Below are 21,529 nucleotides of genomic sequence, written 5' to 3'. Positions count from 1 at the left end.
GTTGTTGTTACAATGTATAACAGCTTTATTAAAGTGTTTATGTTTATGTGAATATCTTGATGAACCTTGGTATATTCAACAGATTCCTAATCGAATTTTTTGTGTGTAGATGGATGCCACTCCTCCAAATTATTCTAAGGCTTTGTATGAGTAAATTTTCAAGGAAGTATGTACCTACCTGAAGAAGGTTGGGTACAACCCTGATGAAATACCCTTTGTTCCCATCTCTGGTTTTAAGGTTGACAACATGATTGAAAGGTCTACCAACCTTGATTGTTCCAAGGGCCCATCCTTCCTTGAGGAACTTGACTTTATCTCAACAAGGTATAACGTCTTTATTGACGTGTTTATGTTTATGTGAATATCTTTATGAAGCTTGGTATATTCAACAGATTCCTAATTGAATCTTGTGTGTGTAGATGGATGCCACTACTACAAATTATTCCAAGGCTTGGTATGAGAAAAGTTTCAAGGAAGTCTCTACTTACCTGAAGAAGGTTGGGTACAACCCTGATGAAATACCCTTTGTTCCCATCTCTGGTTTTAAGGTTGACAACATGATTGAAAGGTCTACCAACCTTGATTGTTCTAAGGGCCCATCCCTCCTTGAGGCACTTGACTTGATCTCAGAACCCAAGAGACCCACAGACAAGCCTCTACATCTCCCACTTTAGGATGTTTACAAGATTGGTGGTATTGGAACTGTGCCGGTTGGTCGTGTCGAGACTGGTTTGATCAAACCTGGTATGGTTATCACCTTTGGCACTATTGGATAGACCACTGAAGTTAAATCAGCCGAAATGCACCATGAGGCTCTTTAGGAACCGCTACCCAGTGACAATGTTGGTTTTAATGTGAAGAATGTTGCTTGCATTCAATTATCAGCGGGTTCACTTGGCGTCTCACAGTAAGTTCTAACTCGCAGTATTCTTTTTCGCAATAGTCTTAAAGTTTAATTCTTATTAAATACATGCTCTTTGCCTTGGTTTGGAGGTATCAACGTTTAGAGTAGAACAATTCATTTTAATTGTGAGTGGCACTAAAGAGTTGTCGCACGAAACTTTGACCAAAGTAAGTGACACCACTCTAAAGCAACAATAAAACTTACTGAGGGATTCAGGCTTAGGTACTTGAGAAGTCGTAAGTTTTATCAAATTAGTAGGATACAATCACATTATCATATTGAAATAGTATGTTATCCAATTCTGGCCCAAAGTAAGTTGCAATAAGACAAGTATAAGAGGTTGCTTTAATACATAATGTACTTAAGTCAAAGGAAAATAACACACAAAAAAGACAAAGAAAGAGAGCAAGTAGGAAAAAAAAAGACAAGAAAGGATTTCAATAGGACTTACGCCTTGAGGTGTACGTAGTCGTCAGTTTCTTCAACTAGATTAGAAGTTGTAGTGCTCGGTGTGTTTTTCCCATAAGTCTTCCAGTTGTGCCTTGCGGCATAAGCCTTGGTATCTTTTCTTAAACATTATCTGGTGTCACTATGGATTGCAAGAACAAATGTAGTTGAATGAGACAGCAGGCGGGTTACACGTTGGATTGTGCCGAGTTGTTAACTTTTTTTAAAAAATGAACTACATATAGTTATTGGTTTATCTTATATATAATGGGAAAACTTGCCCCGTTTATTAGTCTCCGTATTCTCCATTTTACACCAAGCTTTTTAATCACAAGGGTACCCGAAAGTTTCACCCTCTAAGTTTTCGGAGAGCTTTAAATGAAAGGGTATATTGGTCATTGTACGCACTGAATTATTTCACACCCGTTTAATCGAAACAGTGCGTCTCTTATAACAACTCTAAAACTCAATTCTGTCAATTTCTTCATAATAATTAATAAAACTCTACGAGAGGTTGCTATGGTTATCCAAATTAAAACTTCAAGTTTCATTGCGCACACTTCAAAACCCCAATTGGATAGAGAAAAATAAAAGGTTCGTCTTCTCCATTCTTGACCCTGCATGATTTATTGTAAATACATAGATATTTATTTTAGTTTACTTATAATGCCAAAACCTGATTTCCTCAACAATCATATTTTCTTTCAATCTGTTGTCTGAGACTTTTGTATGGTGTTTTTTTGTTGTTGCGGTTTTGAAGGTTTATTTCTGTTTTGACTTTCTCCTCAACAATCTGTTGTCCCCACGACGCAAAGGTATGGTCTTCTGCCTCTTTTACAACTTTCTGCCTTAATGGCTTCACAGTTATCTACAAATCCGAGTTTTATTCCAAATTTTTGTTTAACGATTTCTACTAGGATTCTTTGTTTATACGACTATAATAGATTGTCATACTATATTGTTGCTTTTGTTCTTCATTTTATAGTTGGTATCATTATTCTGTTTCATCGGTAATTTACATCATTTCCAGCATGACTATAAAACTCAACGTCTTCAGAAAACAGACATAGACACCGTTTCCGTTTTCCCAATTAAAAAAAAAATGAAAATCGTTCGTTCATCTTCTCCGTTCCTGATATTCCCAATTAAAACCCGTCAAGTTCGAAATTTCAAATCAAACACTTTGCAACCAATTCTATGAAGATGACCAGTCGATCAGAAAAATTCCGAAACCAATCGATTATTCCGGTGGCATTCTTTGCTTCGTTATAAATGCAAGTGAGTAAATAAAACTCTTCGATACAATTCTCTGTTTCTAATTTGTAGGAAACCACACTAAATTCTTTGCACCGTTTCAACACCGTTTCCAGATTTAACAAAGAAAAGTAAATCATCTTAATTCATGTAATTCATTATATTATATATAAAGCGGATGCAGATTTCCCAATTAGTTCCGTATTCCGGTTTTACACCAAAGTTTTTAATGGGAAGGGTGCGGAAAGTTAGACAACCACTTATTTTTGTTCTTCATTGAAAGGGTACATTTGTAATTAGCTTTGTCACCGAAAAATAACCCAAACAGACCTTGACCGCTTTGAGCAGTTTACCAAAATTAGAAAAACTAAGCTGTTTGGTCATCTTCTCTAAACCAATCTCTTTCTCAACTCTCTATCTCTGCGCCTTCACATTTTTTTTCATAATCGATTGATGCATCAAAGAGGCGATTCTTTGAGATAAATCCGTTTCATGAATAACTGCAATACCGAAACTTCGTTTGAAGTTAGATTAATCTGCAACGAAATTTCTGATTACTTTCTTATCTCTCAACAAATTTGCTGGATTTACTGGTATGTTTTCCCATTATAATTTATTATTTTGTTTAGATCAGATTTGTATTTAGAGTGATTTTGTTGTACTTTCAGATTGCAATAGCACTATCAGGCTATCAACAATTAATCCAGGAGTGTGTGTTCTGCGACTCCCATTTTTCAGGTGTGTTCCATTCAATTTTCGTCGTTGGTGATTATCTCGAGAGTTTAGTGCATTCTTAAGAAATAAGTACTACTAATTTATTATTAGACTGATTCTGTGTGAACCAGAATGGATTTCCATACTATTGTTGCTTATGTTCTTCATTTTATAGTTGGTATCATTCATTATGTTACATGTTGCTCGTTTGTTTCCCCCCAAATAATAATATTCTTTTTGCTGGGAATGATTTCAGTGTGCTCCATATATAAAATTATGGTCTCTGGATTATTTGTTTAATATATAAAATTATGGTCACTAGGGTGTCTGCTACATACCGTTCTTTTGTGGGTCTTTAATTTCTATATCTCTTAAGTGTTGACTCACAATGTAATAAGACATCTCTTTGGATGCATTCCTTTTGACATCATTTCAATTTACCAATCTTAAATGCAGCGTAGCCAAAAAGTTCGCCCCTTCTTTACCTTTTATAGTCTGTAGCCTATTTAATTTTTTCCTTCGTTTATGGCTACTCACTTTTACATTTATATTTAGCGATACTGTTGTTCAGACTAAATTGTTGTCTAAGTTACTGTATATAGTATTCTGTGGTGCTTAGTTTCCCTACATAAGGTTTTAATTTTTAACGTCTCATCAATAATTTCAAACAGAATTCACATTTCGTCTATTTTTCAACCATCTGCTATGCATTTTGTAGTTTGTTCAGATAGTTCAAACTGCATTTCACGGTAAACAATTGTAGTTTAGTTCAATTCCCAATGTACTATGATTTTCCTCTCTTTGTTGGCGTCTTGGTGTATGTTCAAGGTTTATGAGGACGAGTCCAATCAAAAGGATCTTCTCCCTCTCAATTCCATCCACTCCTCCAATATTCTTTTTAATGTGTATTTCTTAATATTTTTCTAATGTCACAGATTTAATAATAATTACATTATTAATAGGGCTATTTTAACACCGAGGAATGATGTTGTTGATAAACTTAATAATTAGATGATAGGAATGTTCCCAGGACAAGGAAAAAACTACTACTCATTTGATATTGTTCCACCTGATCTTCAGAACTTATATCAACAAGAATTTTTAAATTCTATTGCACCAGGTGGCTTGCCACCACATCAATTAACTCTGAAAAAGGGATGTTCAATCGTGCTTCTTAGAAATATTAAACCGAGTATAGGGTTCTGTAATGGTACTAGATTAATTTGTCTTCATTTCTATGATAATACTATATGTGCTGAGATTTCGACTGGACAGTTTAGAGGTAAAAGAGAGTTTATACCACGGATACCTCTCGAGCCAAATAAAAGCGAACACATGCCGTTTACTTTTATAAGGAAACAATTTCCAATTAAGCTTAGTTTCGCATTGACTATTAATAATCACAAAGACAGACTATTCGTGATGTTGGTATAGTATATACCTTCCTGATCATGTTTTCACTCATGGCCAACTATACGTTACATTGTCGAGGTGTGTCTCAAGAAATAACATAAAGATTTTAGTCAAAAATGGAACCTTAACTAAACGTAGTGGAACTTACACTAGAAATATAGTATATCGGGACGTGTTACTTAAAGATAATGATGATGCTTTGGATGCTTTACATTGAACTTATTTTCATGTCATTATGCTATCATGCAATGAATCGTTATTATTATTATTATTTTTTTAATAAAAAAACTCCCCGATTTTTCGCCCGTATAATAAATCTGATGTATTCCTGCAAGTACCTTTATAATTTGATTTATTTGACGATTATTTGTCTACCGTTTAAATAAACAACATGGTTAGTTAGGGATACCCACCCACAACTAATAGTTGCAATTAGGCATACCTCATCCCTACTACTCACCACCTCCTTAGAGAAAAAACATAAAAACTGTTCAAAAAAAAAAAAAAATGGTGATACCCCAAGTAGGTTGAAAAATCCACTAGCGAAGATTTTTTTTTTTTTTACATGAACAAGGTTTGCTAAGCTTTCCTTTTGTTGGTACAATATATGGGTGCCTTTTGTTTTTACAATTAAGCCCTTACTGTAAACAAAGCAAACAGCCAAACAATAAGAGTAACAACTATTAAAGGGAGGGTATCCACGAGTGACCCAAAACATTTTTAACTCCGCCAATGCATTTTGCGTTTTTGCGTTGCTGGTTCCAAGCCCAGATAAAGGAAGAGGGAAAATAGATTTATTTTGATGTTCTCTGCTCTTAGTTATTCTTAGTCTTGATAGCTCATTTGGGACTTTAAACATAGCATGTCAGGCTCTCGAACTTTTCTTAGGAAGTGCTTACTATCCAGCTGTTAATTCCTGTCATTTCGTCCTTTTTCCATTTCAGGTTCTACATGTGGTGGTGGAGCAATCTAGATGTCACTGAAGCTGATTTTAGTTTTTGCATGTGGTGGTGGAGCAATATACATGTCGCTGAAGTTGATCTGCAAGTTGGGTTAGTAAATGTGCTATACAAGATGTGCGACCATTATTGGGTCTATAAGATTAGGATTTAAGAATTTAACTCTATACAAGACTATTTTGTTTTGGATTTGATTTATGCATTTTCCTACAATCGTGGGTGACCTCTTTTGGAATTCAAGTGAGTATAGTTCTATTGGCCCATCATTGGACCCAGTTTTCCTGATATTCTACACGTGCTTACCTCTTTCTTTTTATCTTCGCGCAGTTTGTTCAAGATATACAAGTAATCACGTCTAACTTTTGTTACATTAACAATCGATTGTGACTCTGAAGAGGTCCAATAGAGTCAATGGTGTCGCAAAGGATGGGATACGGACAGTGTTTTCAGGCTGAACAAAATGCAAGGCTAGGTGTTGCCGTCATTGTGATTAAACTTTAAATGATGATAAATATGTTATCACTCGAAAGAAGTCGATGGAAAGCCAACATCCTTCTTAACACATGAATCATAGCATCGATACACATTGGCATCACTCTCATCAATGCAAGATTCCTACAAGGAAGGAACATTACTCTACTATTACAACCGTGTTATGCATGGCTTTAGTTCGAGGATAACACCATCTCAGCTATCCGAGTTGCATCAACTACCAGGTCATCATGTTGCATACCGTGAGTCATATGGAAAGCTATTCACCACTCGCACCCCCAAGTTCCTTGGCTTAAAACACATTTCTGTTTTATGGTTTGCAGCTTCATATGTTAAAGATGTAATTATCAGATTACTTGACACTGGCAGGTTGCAGTAGTTTCAATGACAAAGCAATGACACCAGTGGCAGAGAGATGGAAAGGTAACTGTGAAAATTGAACAACATTCAGCCCTTTCAATTGCAACTTCAAGCTCATAGAGGCTATGGAACGCACACATCCTCAACAACTGTAGATAAATCTGTAATCACTGCAGCACATCCCGCATATGCCAAGGGAACATTAAGAGGAGTCACCCCAGGCGCACTCCTTGGACTTGATGTTGGAACCCTTTAGCCACCTGGTTTTGCAAAATAAAACAACCGAGTCGAGTGAAAAGAAATGACAGAGAGGAGATATTTGAGAGAAATTTCAAAAAAAAAAAACAAGTCCGGAACACAAGATCAAAAAATGCCGCTTTGATCACAAGAAAACCCAAGAATTTGGGAGCTCGGGGAGTAGCCCATGTGGAAGGAATCGATGGGGAGAATCTTAATGCGAAACTCCTTATTCTAATCTCTTTTGGCGATAAATTGTCTTTGCTAGCCCTCTTTCATGGTAAGTTCATTTTCAATGTTGGTATTTGTCTTTAGTCCCTGTATTGATAGAAAGGGTTGAGCAGATCCTAAACAGTGTAGTTTGACCATAATCAAAACTGACTTTGATGTGAAGCTTGAGATTTTTAGACCTAGGATTTGTTTGACTTATAGTGCAAGTTTTTCATTTCCCTGTCCAACTCGGTTGGAATATGTGTATAGGCGTAACATTGCTAGCTTTCGTTATACACCGATCATAATTATCAAAACTTAAAACTAAAATAAACAAACAAAAATAAATAAAAACCTGATCGTAATTGCCATCCAGGGTTTATGGAGTGCAAGGATAGAAACAACCGCAAAGGCTATAATGCTACCATATTCATTTCTCCCTTCTATGGCATCAAGGAAACTAAGAAATGCAAAGCAGAGAAGGTGTGTTGGTCTGTAAAATCTATTTGTATACACATTATTTGCTTTCGATTGTATCTTCTTTTTTTTTTCTATTTTTTATAATGGTTATGCTCTCTAGCCAAGTAAAAACTGGTGGACCATGTTACATGCAAAATTCTGCTATGAGTATTGCCTGGTTAATCATCACTGAAAGTAGCTGTATTTTCTATTTTTCTTTGTCCACACATGTGATGTGCAATGTGTAATGTGTTGAAGTAACATGTTAAAACCCGTAAACCGATACCCCTTCATTTTGGGGTGAGGTGTACGGGATACATCAACTACATCAACATTAGACTTTGGAAAACAACATAAAAATTAGGTGCGTGTAGAAAATCTGGGAATCGTAATTGGGATTTGGTACAGCCGTACAAGTCATTTCTTACTAATTGTGCTTTAGTTATATGCTAAATTACTTATGACTGCACTGTTGGCTACACTCTGGACTTCTGCCGAATGGGGATCTGATAGACTCTAAAGAATGGACACTTAGAGCATTTGCAATGCAGGTGATAGTTTTCACCCCCTCTATCACCGCCACCTCCTCACTTTTCACCCCCTCTATCACCAACCCGGTGATAAACAAGGTGAAGCTGTGCAATGCAAAGGTGATAAAAAATATCTCGGACGGGATGTTGGATTCCGCGGACATAAAAATTGAAAAAATCTCGGACGGAATGAAACATCCCGCCTGGAAATTTTAAAAAATCGAAAAAAACCAAAAATCATGCGAGGCGGAATCTAACATCCCGAAAAAAAAAAACCCATTTTTTTTAAAAAAAAACACACGAGACGGAATCCAACATCCCGTCCGAAGTTAACAAGTCAGTGATAAACTCGGTGGAAGGTTTCACCTTGTTTTGAACTCGGGAAAACTATCACCGAGTTTATCACCCAGCATTGCACAGCACTTTTAGAGGAAAGTAGGTGATAGTTATCACTTCCCCCCCTCTATCACCTGCATTGCAAATGCTCTTATAGGCGCACAATTGACTACACTTGGTCCGTACTTTTATCTGAAGCATGACCAGAGATCTTCTAGAACGTTGCCCTATCAATTTCCACTTTCTTTTTGCTCTTCGCGGAACGGATAAATATGTAATTACATGGTCCTCGTACTCTTTCAGTTAGAATTGTAAAATTAAAATACTCGCAAAACATACACACCGTTCCTCTTTCCCTACTTTCTCAATTACAAAAAAAAAAAAAAAAAAAAAAAAAACTGGAAGAAGCTAAGTGAACTATTTAGAATTAAACTTTCTTTGTTTCCACTTTGTAGGAAACCACTTTCAATTATCTTGATTTTCTTTTGCAGGCAATCACAACTATTATCTTATGTTCCTCAATATCCTAGGTTGCACCAGTTTGCCGCAGAATGACTAAATCAATCAGAATATGGTCGAAAAATAATGGTTATTATCATACCACTTTAGACGCAACTCAAATACCATCACAGAATGAAGGTTTCATATTGATGACAGAAGGATCATTTGACAATACAGCCCTCCTAATGAAATATCATATACGTCTCATCGTCGACTTTTGTTTTCATTCTAGATTGGAAGAGTATGAAAGTGAAGCAAAAGTCATCTTCAACTGTTATTTCTTTATCGGATTGGAATGAGAATATTTTTTTTCTCTTACTTTCACTTTTTTTGGATTTTCAGTTTGCCATTTGATTTATTAGTTGCAGGATACTACTTTCTTCCATTGAATGAAAACCAATAGTTAAATACCTTTTCAATTATATTTTTACTTTTGTTCCTTTATAACTTTTTTAGCCATGTGGTTATTTCTTCATCTTTTATATCCCCCATCTCATTCTTAATTAAACCAACTCTATTGTTTACATATCATGTTCCAGCATTCAAATTCATTTCCAAACAAAGCATTTCTATGTAAAGACTCAATTTTTTTTACTGAACTATTCAGCTTTTCTGTTTGCTAGCGCAATTATTGACATTGACATCTTTCAAATAAAAAAATTAACTATTTTTGCAACACGTGCATCGCACGTGCCCTTTTACTAGTATATATAATGATAATTTTGATATGAATTATTTAACTGTTTCTTAAATAGTAATTGCTTCTAGATTGTTTAGTCTCATTTCACGCTAGGTAGAAAAACTTCCATATGTTAAGCTTCTTTTCTTATAGTTGGACTCGCATTATATTCTCAAAGGTTTAAAATTCGCTTTTGCAACTTATAGTTAAGCTACATTTTTTTAGAATAGCCTGTTATGATATAACTTGCCAAATGCATTAGTTGCTACTCATCTTGGTACCTTGATTCAAAACTGAAATTCTTTTACTTACAGAAACCAATTTATGATGAGCAGCGAATTATATGCTGATTTCAAATAGTGGAATAAGACATGGTACAAGATATGCTTAACTGATGAAAGTGTAAGAAATTTGGAGAAAGAAATACCGGTATGGCAAGCAACATGTGATCTTTGTAGTTTGGAATTTCTATAAGCGGTTTTATGTCTTAGCCATGGACTATGCCAATACCTATCAGGACATGTGAGTTCTCTTTTTATTCATCATCATTGTATCCGATCTTTCCCATGTCAGAGTTCTCCTATTATTTTTTTCAATTGCATCAGTAGATAAGGTTACTCATTCCAGGCCATTTTTTCCTTTATTGGGGATGTTGTGTCTGTTCTATGTCTGTTTATTTTCCCTGCATCTTTATATATAATTTTCACCAAGTCAGTACTTTGCTTAAAAACACTTCTAGGCATTGGAATTTTTCTCTACTTTTCACCAAGTCAGTACTTTGTTTAAAAACACTTCTAGGCATTGGAATTTTTCTCTTGAGTTTTGATGAGGAATATTATGTAATTTAATAGGTCAAATATAACACGTTGTCCTCGACGTTCACAATCACATACATGTAAACAAGAATGATGTTTTTAAATTAATTAATTGTGCAATCATCTATGTGTGGAACTCAAAATTATGGTAGCCTTTGTTTATCTGCTCTTAGTCGATGTAGCAGACCTGAGTATGGAAGTATGAATAATTGTCTGGATCATTGTTGTTTGGTTATTAAAGCCCCTGAGTGTGTATAATGTTGATAAACGTTTACAACTTTAGTTGAACTTGATTACTAACCGATCAATTGCATTGTACGTAAACAAATGTTTTACTCATCGAATTTTTAAATCTGAACTTTTAAAAGGTTATGTTACATACAACTATTAATTTGATTTTTTTTAACCAAAGGGTACTTCACTACTCTGCTTCCAGTTTGATTGTATGGTTCTCTTTGTAGAGGAAATATGTCTGACCAAGCTAATGTTATGTGGCAGAGGCATCCACTCAACTCCTCAATCATCATTGTTGGTGATTGAATGGTACTATTCAAGCATGAAAACAAAACTCATCAGCTTTTTTAGGGTATCTAGCATTTAAGTCGGTACTTCCATGCTTCATTTTCTTAGTGTAGAATCTTGGTTTTTGGTGATAACATGGTGACATTTCTGCTTTTTACTGTTAGCATAATGTAATGTTACAACTTAGAAACCTACAACTTACAATTGTTCTGTCATTTTGATCTATAAGCTTGGAGGTATTGACAAGCGTGTGATCTAGAGGTTCAAGAGAGAAGCTGTTGAGATGAACAAAAGGTCATTCAAGTATGACTGGGTTTAGTTCGATAGGGAACATGGCATCACCATTGATATCGCGCTATGTAAGTATGAGACCACCAAGTACTACTGTACTGTTATTGCTGATCCAGGCCATCGTGATTTCATCAAGAACATGATTACTGGTACTTCACAGGCTGATTGCGCTGTACTCATTATTGACTCAACCACTGGAGGTTTTGAAGCTGGTTAGACCAGTGAGTGTCAATGCACAGACTGCACTACTTGAAAGAGTGGAATAGGGAGCTGTCTCGGATTCACATAAGAATTTCTACATGGAACTAACTAATTCGAGTCGTTACATCTACATGAACTTTGTAACCATATTAGTTGTATGATAAAAGAACTACGTGTCACTTGATTCGTAAGCGGGGTGACAGTTAATCCCCCCAGGTACGTAGGCAACCCATAAGTTACTTGGGTCCAATGGCAACTAGATTTACAACAAAAAAAATATCAATTCTTTATGAACATTTAATAAGTATACTATTACTTTTAATGATTCTTGCATTTCTCCCTAAACTATAATCAAAATTGAGTCTAAGGACATCTAATGACCACTTTTCCAATTTAAATTAAGCTTGGTTGTTTCCATATATGTATGTATATGTTATGCAAGGATGGTGGGACTACTTCTAAAGATTCCAGGGACAATCATCTATCTCATACTCCTATACTTCATCTATGTTGCTTGTATACCATCCAATTCTTTACTCTGTACAAGAATTCAGATGGCTTAGTATGTAATATATACTTTCATATACAATCGTATCCATATTACTACACTTCTATATCTGTTGTTGCTGTTGTTGCTCTTATGTACTTCCTTAAATGTAAACTCTACCAATCCAAATAGATTAGCCTGTGCAACGCACAGGCCAAAGAACTAGTTCGAGTCCAAGCTAGACTTCATAATATAATAGTTATTTTCAATTCAAATAATGTAATTTATGTTGTTTAAAAATTGGGGTTGTTATATTAGTGCTAATGGAAAAGAAATGTAATGGAGCTAATGGAAAAGTAGCAAGTGGTGATGGAGCTGCTAATGGAAAAGCATTGGCAACCCCCGTCAAAACATTTGTTTTCAATGTCAACCATTACTGCCGAACTAAACTTAGCAAGTTGGTTGAGGTAGGAGTCAGACTTATTTTTCCTAACCAAGAAGGTGTGGTTAAAAAACTTGGCTTGTTCAATATTCATGTCATGGACCAAGCTACTAGACATTTGAATTATTTCAAATATTCAGAGGTATTTAATAATCAAAATTAATGGAGCTAATGGAAAAACAACCACCAAGTGATGGAGCTAATGCATGGAAAACGTGGTGATGTACCATATCTCCGCTCCTCGCCTCCTCCTTGTCTAGGTAAATATGGTTCAGTGTATGCAAGAGCAGCCTTGAGTTTTGGGAGGCCCTAGGCGAGTTCTTACCGTGGGGGCCTTACCGGGCTTGGGCCTAACTCAGACCAATGTTAGTGTATAGTAGTATTGGTTTGAGCATAGGGGCCCCTAATTTTGGACCAAAGTCAGGGGGCCCCAGCCACCCGCCTGTCTTGTCTGTGCTCAGGGCCGACATTGAGTAGCTATATAGTCCCATCATTTATTTTTGGTGGAATATATAGTCCGATCATTGTGAGCTATATATATTACCTTTGCCAATTAATATTACCTTTAGCAGAATAAAGAAAGTGAAAAGGAAAAAAAATAAAAATAAATTGTGACACTAGCTACTTGTGTGGAATTGTGGATGGCCGGATTGGGGTTAGACACTGACCTATAGCATTTGGAAATTCTACATTGCCTAGACAGAGGCCTTAGTACCAGACGTAGACAATAATAGAGGAGATCACAATATGAAGATTCTAGAAGACTCCACGTCAGCATGATTAGTTAGAAGTTAGTTAGTTTGTTATTTTTTGTAACTGATTGTTCCACGTTAGCATTGTTAGTTATAACAAATTTCAGTTTAGTATAAATACAAGTTGTAATCAGAAAACAAAGTTAAGTCATTGTAATATAATTTTTCATTCTTTTTCAATTGTTCTTCATGTAAGCAAATGCTCGAAAGAGAAAAACAGATCAATCCTCAAATCTTAATTTTTTTTTCCATCAAAATATTCAATCATTCCGCTGCTTAACCAATAACTTCGTTTCTTTGGTGTAAATCATCAAAACTCAACATTTCTTGAATCTATGTTCTTGAATTTTGGTGTAAATCATCAAAACTCAACATTTCTTGAATCTGTGTTCTTGAATCTTCAACAATGGCAAGAAGAATTCAGAATCAACTACCTTCGATTCAAAACAACAATCATGCTCAGAATCAAAATCAACTACCTTCGATGCAAAGCAATCATCATAATCATGCTTTCACAAGCAATCAGTTCAATACTTTACCTACAATGGTGCCAAATGATTCTTCTTTTGCTCAATATCAAAATCCATCTGTAAGCTCGTTTCAAAACCTTTCTTTTCAGAATATATGCAATTTAGTTTCAATCAAACTAGATAGAACAAACTATATATTGTGGAAATCAGTATTCAAGCCTATTCTTAGAAATTTTAATCTTCTAGAGCTAGTTAGTGGAAGAGAGTTATGTCCATATCAGTATTTGATTGATGCTAGAGGTGTTATCACAAATCAAGTTAATCCAGCTTATTTTGATTGAATTTGACGAGATCAAACTTTGTTGATTTGGTTAAATGCTACGTTGTCTATAGAAGTATTGTCGTATGTAGTTGGAGTAGCTTCTTCATATGAATTATGGAATACTCTAGAGAAACGTTTTGCAATAATATCTACTGCTCATGTGATGCAACTCAAAGCAAGGTTACAAGCTTAGAAGAAGGGAAATTTAAGCATTTATGCTTATTTGCAAAATCTTAAGCAAGTAGCAGATGCCTTGGTGTTGCTAATGGATCGAGGAGTTGTGCATCTCACATGGCAACAGTAACTAAAGACAGTACCAATAATTTTAGTATGCGTTTGTGAATTAATAAGTATACTTGGGTACCCTCACCTCACCTTGCAAGCTAGTTTTCGGCAAGGCCCAAAATTTCGATATCGGTTAATATATCGGTGTACCCAAAAACCGAGATATATCGGATATATCGGATATCTCAGTTTTTTTTGGTGACCAGGCCAAAGTTTCTAAAATATCGGATATCTCGCCGATATATCTCGGATATATCGGAAATTTCGGAAATTTCAATATTAAGTTATTAATAATTGGTCAAAAAGTCAACTGATATATATCGATTATCTCGGAAATATCAATTATATCGGCGATATAAACTTTCATATCGGAAATTCGATATATCTCGGAAAAAAGGGGTTTAATATTCGTGGATATATATCGGAAATATTGATATCGGTGTACCAATTTACCGAGATATATCGGCGAGATATCGGATATCTCGGCGATATTTTGGGCCATGGTTTGTGAAATCTCGATATTCGATATCTTGTGCTGTAAAAGAAGGCCCAATTAGAAGTGAGGCCCAAGATATTGAGATGGCCCGAAATTAAGAAGATCAAAGGATCGTTTTCAAACCTCTAGATTCAGGGTTTGGCTACAAGGATGGAAAAAGATACAGCAAAGCAACCGCGAAAGAAATACATCAGTAAACTGAACAAGAATTTAAAAATTCTATATACTCCCAAAGAATTGAAATTTAATGGAAGTTTGTTACAGGTCTTAATCTTGACCAAATGTACAGTTGACATCCTATCGACAAAAAATCAAGGGAAATATGAATCTGAAAGAGTCCACGATCGAGGCATAGCAACGATTTGGTTGGAAGGAGACACTTGGATACCCTCGTCTCTCACAAGACCTCCAACTTGCGTGCATACCCTCCTTGTAAAAACTTATGCGGATGTGTTTCACGACCATCAACTGCCGTGTCTTGAATAAACTTGATGGCACCGAAATAATCGAGAAAATCTAAATTAACTAGTGGAAGTATAGATTTCGAGTTTCATAAATTAAGAACCGTTTACACTACCTTCGGGGCTAAGGGCTCGGCTAGAAGACCCTCACTTCCGTGATAACATTTGCAAGCAAAGTGGAGCAAATACAAAACTATATAAATAAAATGCTCGGAGAGCCACAAGTTTACCTTAACATGATGCGGCATGATCTTGATATCAAAAGGCACATGAAGCCATGCTTCGGGTGGATATAACATGAAGTTCTCGGGCTTACTAGTGTAGACATCTGCATATTGATGGATGTTGTAAGCAAAGGTGACTCTCGACCCGTATCGGTAAGAATGTGGCACCAAAAGAACTATTGAACATGTTTTTCATTGTGGGCGCACAAGTTCCCTCTCCTCATTCGGCTCCTTCAAAAGTGAACCACAAGTTTCGCTTCTCTGATCACTCGCAGCAGTTGCATGGAGTTTCCCAAGCAATTCTTGTATAATATGAAATTTGGCCTACATTCAAAGTTAATAGAAATAATAAATGAAATGTTTTCACCGTGATTATAATTGACTCAAAAGGAAATAAGCATTAATTTCCAAACAATGGAGAACAAAGGAGCAAAGGTTCGCCACTTTGAAGAAGACACAATTCCTTCCTTGAAATAGGTATGGAACTAGCCAAGTGCCTTAAATTGCAAGAGCCATCAATTGGTTTACCAAGTCAGAAACCTTAAATTCTAGTGCCCCATGCCTCACAGCACAAATAACGTCTTACACCAATTAAAATTTAAAAATAACACTGCGTACAACTTTCTAGTGGTTCCTATTTTACGTACCACTTATTTGTACAACTGATTATGCATCTCAAAACCTTCTTCTCAGAACTGATCCTCTACAAGTATCAGTAGTTCAGTGCAAAAGAAACAATCACTTCCCAACATCCTTCTTCTACATATGCATCTCAAAACCCAAATGAAAACACCCAAGCTCTGATTATTACCTGCTCTTATTTCCCACAACATAAAATCCAATAAGCACTAAAGTGCACATGCAAAGAAGAAACTCAACAACAAAATACTTTAAATAGCTTAACAACAACATATCAACAATGCGAGCAAAAAGATGCATCAATATTAATTTAAGTTTTCGAAGTTATAAAATACTGCGGCAGTTATCTAAATTCATCTTCTTCTTAGCCAACATGTCCTTCAACCTCCCAGCAGTAGCAACAACAATATGAACCCCTTCTTCACAACTTCCAACTGAGACCTCATATCAACCCCACCAATACAAAGCAGCGCCTAATCTCCGGATACCCACATCGCTTCATTGTCAAAAACTCCTCCAAAACTTCATAAGTCCTGTCTAGCTAACTCCCTAGGCGGACAAATAACCAAACCAAAAGGCCCTCCCCAGGCATAATCGGCATCGAAACCTCCTCTTGCAACGCATAACCATAATCAACGGCAAAACAAAACCAAAGTCTTCCCGGACTCCGAAACGCAATCCCAATCATATCCCTCCCGGACAAAATAACCGGTAAACCCGGACTGTATCGGGATTGGGTTGCACAATCCCTTTCTCTTTCAATTTGTCCAAAACCGGCTCTAACAATCTCATATCTCTAAAATTCTTAATAGGCGGAACATCTTCCCGTCAACTAAAATATGCCATTGTTTCCTAATCCTATCACAAACCTTCCTAGACATTCTTCTAATATTTAATGGGGTCTCCGGCCCGGTATTCAAAGGTTCACTATATGTAATCCCCTTAGCTAATTCTCTCTAAGGACATTAATGTTTTACGGTCCGATAAGTGTTCAATCATTTCCTTTTCTTGTAAAACCAATTGTTCAGGTCGGAGTTACCTCGGGTAAGTCACGTTTTAACCGAGTAGCTTTGAATAGTAGACTTGGTTTTCTTCCTTACGAATGGGCCATGTCTTCTTCTTCTTCTACTTGTTCGAGGGGTATTTTGGATTTGGCTTTTCTTTGCATGAGAATCTTTTGGGCTTCTCTTAATCTACGTACTTTGATTGACACGTAATCTTCTTCTTCATCTTCTTCTTCCATCCTCTTTTTCTCCACTGGATTTCCATGTTTTCTTTTCTGTGAATAAAGGGTTTGTGAAATCTCGATATTCGATATCTTGTGCTGTAAAAGAAGGCCCAATTAGAAGTGAGGCCCAAGATATTGAGATGGCCCGAAATTAAGAAGATCAAAGGATTGTTTTCAAACCTCTAGATCAGGGTTTGGCTACAAGGATGGAAAAAGACAAACAAAGCAAATCATGAAAAGAAATACATCAAGAACCGAACAAGAATTTAAAAATTCTATATACTCCCAAAGAATTGAAATTTAATGGAAGTTTGTTCTGTGTCTTAATCTTGACCAAATGTACAGTTGACATCCTATCGACAAAAATCAAGGGAAATATGAATCTGAAAGAGTCCATGATCGAGGCATAGCAACGATTTGGTTGGAAGGAGACACTTGGATACCCTCGTCTACACAAGACCTCCAACTTGCGTGCATACCCTCCCTTGTAAAAACTTGTGCGGATGTGTTTCACGACCATCACTGCCGTGTCTTGAATAAACTTGATGGCACTGAAATAATCAGAAAATCTAAATTAACTAGTGGAAGTATAGATTCCGAAGTTTCATAAATTAAGAACCGTTTACACTACCTTCGGGGCTAAGGGCTCGGCTAGAAGACCCTCACTTCCGTGATAACATTTGCAAGCAAAGTGGAGCAAATACAAAACTATATAAATAAAATGCTCGAGAGAGCCACAAGTTTACCTTAACATGATGCGGCATGATCTTGATATCAAAAGGCACATGAAGCCATGCTTCGGTGGATATAACATGAAGTTCCGGGCTTACTAGTGTAGACATCTGCATATTGATGGATGTTGTAAGCAAAGGTGACTCACGACCCGTGACAAGTAAGGAATGTGACACCAAAAGAACTATTGAACATGTTTTTCATTGTGGAGCGCACAAGTTCCCTCTCCTCATTCAGCTCCTTCAAAAGTGAACCACAAGTTTCTTCTCGATCACTTCAGCGGCAGTTGCATGGAGTTTCCCAAGCAATTCTTGTATAATATGAAATTTGGCCTACATTCAAAGTTAATAGAAATAATAAATGAAATGTTTTCACCGTGATTATAATTGACTCAAAAGGAAATAAGCATTAATTTCCAAACAATGGAGAACAAAGGAGAACTTCACAAAGGTTAAGCCACTTTGAAGAAGACACAATTCCTTCCTTGAAATAGGTATGGAACTAGCCAAGTGCCTTAAATTGCAAGAGCCATCAATTGGTTTACCAAGTCGAAACCTTAAATTCTAGTGCCCCATGCCTCACAAAGACAAATAACGTCTTACACCAATTAAAATTTAAAAATAACATCTGCGTACAACTTTCTAGTGGTTCCTATTTTACATTACCACTTATTTGTACAACTGATTGGAATGGGGTAAATATGTAATAGGCTAATAGCAACTATCTTCTTCTTCATCTTCTTTTCTCTACTGGATTTCCATGTTTTGGTACGTGAATAAAGAAACAATGAAATCCCGACATCGATATCTTTCTTACATATGCATCTCAAAAGGCCCAATTAGAAGTGAGGCCCAAGATATTGAGATGGCCGAAATTAAGAAGATCAAAGGATCGTTTTCAAACCTCTAGATTAAAGGGTTTGCTACAAGGATGGAAACTCAACAACAAAGCAAATTTTAAAGAAATACATCAACAACATAACAAGAATTTAAAAATTCTATATACTCCCAAAGAATTGAAATTTAATGGAAGTTTTTTCTGGTCTTAATCTTGACCAAAATACAGTTGACATCCTATCAAAAAAAATCAGGGAAATATGAAGCCAAAAGAGTCCTTCAACCGATTTGGTTGGAAGGACAACAATATGATACCCCTTCTACACAAGACCTCCAACTTCGTGCATACCCTCCCACCAAAAAACTTGCGGATGTGTTTCCGGATACCCGATGTCTTGAATAAACTTGATGGCAAAAAATAATCAGAAAATCTAAATTAACTAGTGGAAGTATAGATTCCGAGGTTTCGGAAATTAAGAACCAAACCAAAAGGCGGGGCTAAGGCATAATCGGCTAGAAACCTCCTCACTTCTTGATAACCAGCGATGGAGCAAAACAAAACTATATAAATAAAATGCTCCAGAGAGCCACAAGTTTCCTTAACATGATCCCATGATCTTGATATCAAAAAATGAAGCCATGCTTCGGGTGGATATAACATGAAGTTCTCGGGCTTACTAGTGTAGACATCTGCATATTGATGGATGTTGTCCAAAACTCGATCTAGACAAGGAATGTGGCACCAAAAGAACTATTGAACATGTTTTTCATTGTGGAGGCACATCCTTCCTCATTCGGCTCCTTCAAAAATGAACCATTGTTTCCTAATCCTATCACAAACCTTCATGGAGTTTCCCAAGCAATTCTTGTATATTTGAAATGGGGGCCTACATTCAAAGTTAATAGAAATAATAAATGAAATGTTTTCCCTTGATTATAATTGACTCAAAAGGAAATAAGCATTAATTTCCAAACAATGGAGAACAAAGGAGTTCAAAGGTTCGCCACTTTGAAGAAAACCAATTCCTTCCTTGAAATAGGTATGGAACTAGCCAAGTGCCTTAAATTGCAAGAGCCATCAATTGGTTTACTTGGTTTTGAAACCTTAAATTCTAGTTCCCCATGCCTTCTTCAAATAACGTCTTACACCAATTAAAATTTAAAAATAACACTGCGTACAACTTTCTAGTGGTTCCTTTTTTCACATTACCTCTTATTTGTACAACTGATTTGATTGGGGTAAATATGTAATAGGCTAATATCAACTATCTTCTTCTTCATCTTCTTTTCTCCACTCTGGATTTCCATGTTTTCTTTTCTGTGAATAAAGGGTTTGTGAAATCTCGATATTCGATATCTTGTGCTGTAAAAGAAGGCCCAATTAGAAGTGAGGCCCAAGATATTGAGATGGCCCGAAATTAAGAAGATCAAAGGATCGTTTTCAAACCTCTAGATTCAGGGTTTGGCTACAAGGATGGAAAAAGATACAGCAAAGCAAATGAAAAGAAATACATCGATAAAACTGAAGAATTTAAAAATTCTATATACTCCCAAAAGAATTGAAATTTAATGGAAGTTTGTTACAGTCTTAATCTTGACCAAATGTACGATTGACATCCTATCGAAAAAAAATCAAGGGAAATATGAATCTGAAAGAGTCCACAGATCAGGCATAGCAACGATTTGGTTGGAAGGAGACACTTGGATACCCTCGTCTACACAAGACCTCCAACTTGCGTGCATACCCTCCTTGTAAAAACTTGTACGGATGTGTTTCACGACCATCACTGCCGTGTCTTGAATAAACTTGATGGCACCTGAAATAATCAGAAAATCTAAATTAACTAGTGGAAGTATAGATTCTGAGTTTCATAAATTAAGAACCGTTTACACTACCTTCGGGGCTAAGGGCTCGGCTAGAAGACCCTCACTTCCGTGATAACATTTGCAAGCAGTGGAGCAAATACAAAACTATATAAATAAAATGCTCCAGAGAGCCACAAGTTTACCTTAACATGATGCGGCATGATCTTGATATCAAAAGGCACATGAAGCCATGCTTCGGGTGGATATAACATGAAGTTCTCAGGCTTACTAGTGTAGACATCTGCATATTGATGGATGTTGTAAGCAAAGGCTGACTCGACCAGATCGATAAGGAATGTGGCACCAAAAGAACTATTGAACATGTTTTTCATTGTGGAGCACAAGTTCCCTCTCCTCATTCGGCTCCTTCAAAAGTGAACCACAAGTTTCGGCTTCTCGATCACTCAGCTGGCAGTTGCATGGAGTTTCCCAAGCAATTCTTGTATAATATGAAATTTGGCCTACATTCAAAGTTAATAGAAATAATAAATGAAATGTTTTCACCCGTGATTATAATTGACTCAAAAGGAAATAAGCATTAATTTCCAAACAATGGAGAACAAAGGAGAACTTCACAAAGGTTCGCCACTTTGAAGAAGACACAATTCCTTCCTTGAAATAGGTATGGAACTAGCCAAGTGCCTTAAATTGCAAGAGCCATCAATTGGTTTACCAAGTCAGAAACCTTAAATTCTAGTGCCCCATGCCTCACAGCACAAATAACGTCTTACACCAATTAAAATTTAAAAATAACACTGCGTACAACTTTCTAGTGGTTCCTATTTTACGTACCACTTATTTGTACAACTGATTGGAAGTGGGGTAAATATGTAATAGGCTAATAGCAACTATCTTCTTCTTCATCTTCTTTTCTCCACTCTGGATTTCCATGTTTTCTTTTCTGTGAATAAAGGGTTTGTGAAATCTCGATATTCGATATCTTGTGCTGTAAAAGAAGGCCCAAT

General features: G+C 36.2%; 3 long non-coding RNA genes and 1 pseudogene across 3 annotated transcripts; 2 read left to right on the top strand and 2 right to left on the bottom strand.

The window, feature by feature from the left end:
• The first annotated feature begins 423 nt into the window (after positions 1 to 423).
• Positions 424 to 11,945, top strand: LOC147495895 (uncharacterized). Its single transcript, XR_015197842.1, has 3 exons — positions 424 to 907; positions 9,810 to 10,017; positions 11,062 to 11,945. It is a non-coding gene; the product is annotated as an uncharacterized LOC147495895 (long non-coding RNA).
• LOC147495896 (uncharacterized) lies at positions 1,612 to 5,790 on the top strand. The gene is made up of 4 exons (XR_015197843.1): positions 1,612 to 1,945; positions 2,112 to 2,166; positions 3,274 to 3,343; positions 5,677 to 5,790. It is a non-coding gene; the product is annotated as an uncharacterized LOC147495896 (long non-coding RNA).
• A 4,281-nt stretch (positions 11,946 to 16,226) lies between the features above and the next one.
• Positions 16,227 to 17,231, bottom strand: LOC147495894 (DEAD-box ATP-dependent RNA helicase 35 pseudogene; annotated as a pseudogene).
• A 2,992-nt stretch (positions 17,232 to 20,223) lies between these two features.
• Positions 20,224 to 20,843, bottom strand: LOC147495893 (uncharacterized). The gene is made up of 2 exons (XR_015199330.1): positions 20,708 to 20,843; positions 20,224 to 20,515 (listed from the first exon to the last, which is right to left on the bottom strand). It is a non-coding gene; the product is annotated as an uncharacterized LOC147495893 (long non-coding RNA).
• Positions 20,844 to 21,529: the final 686 nt, after the last annotated feature.

Source organism: Coptis chinensis, chromosome 6, assembly GCF_015680905.1.
Source record: "Coptis chinensis isolate HL-2020 chromosome 6, ASM1568090v1, whole genome shotgun sequence".
NCBI lineage: Eukaryota > Viridiplantae > Streptophyta > Magnoliopsida > Ranunculales > Ranunculaceae > Coptis > Coptis chinensis.
Note: the sequence above shows the minus strand (reverse complement) of the source record. Positions and strands in the feature narration are given on the sequence as shown.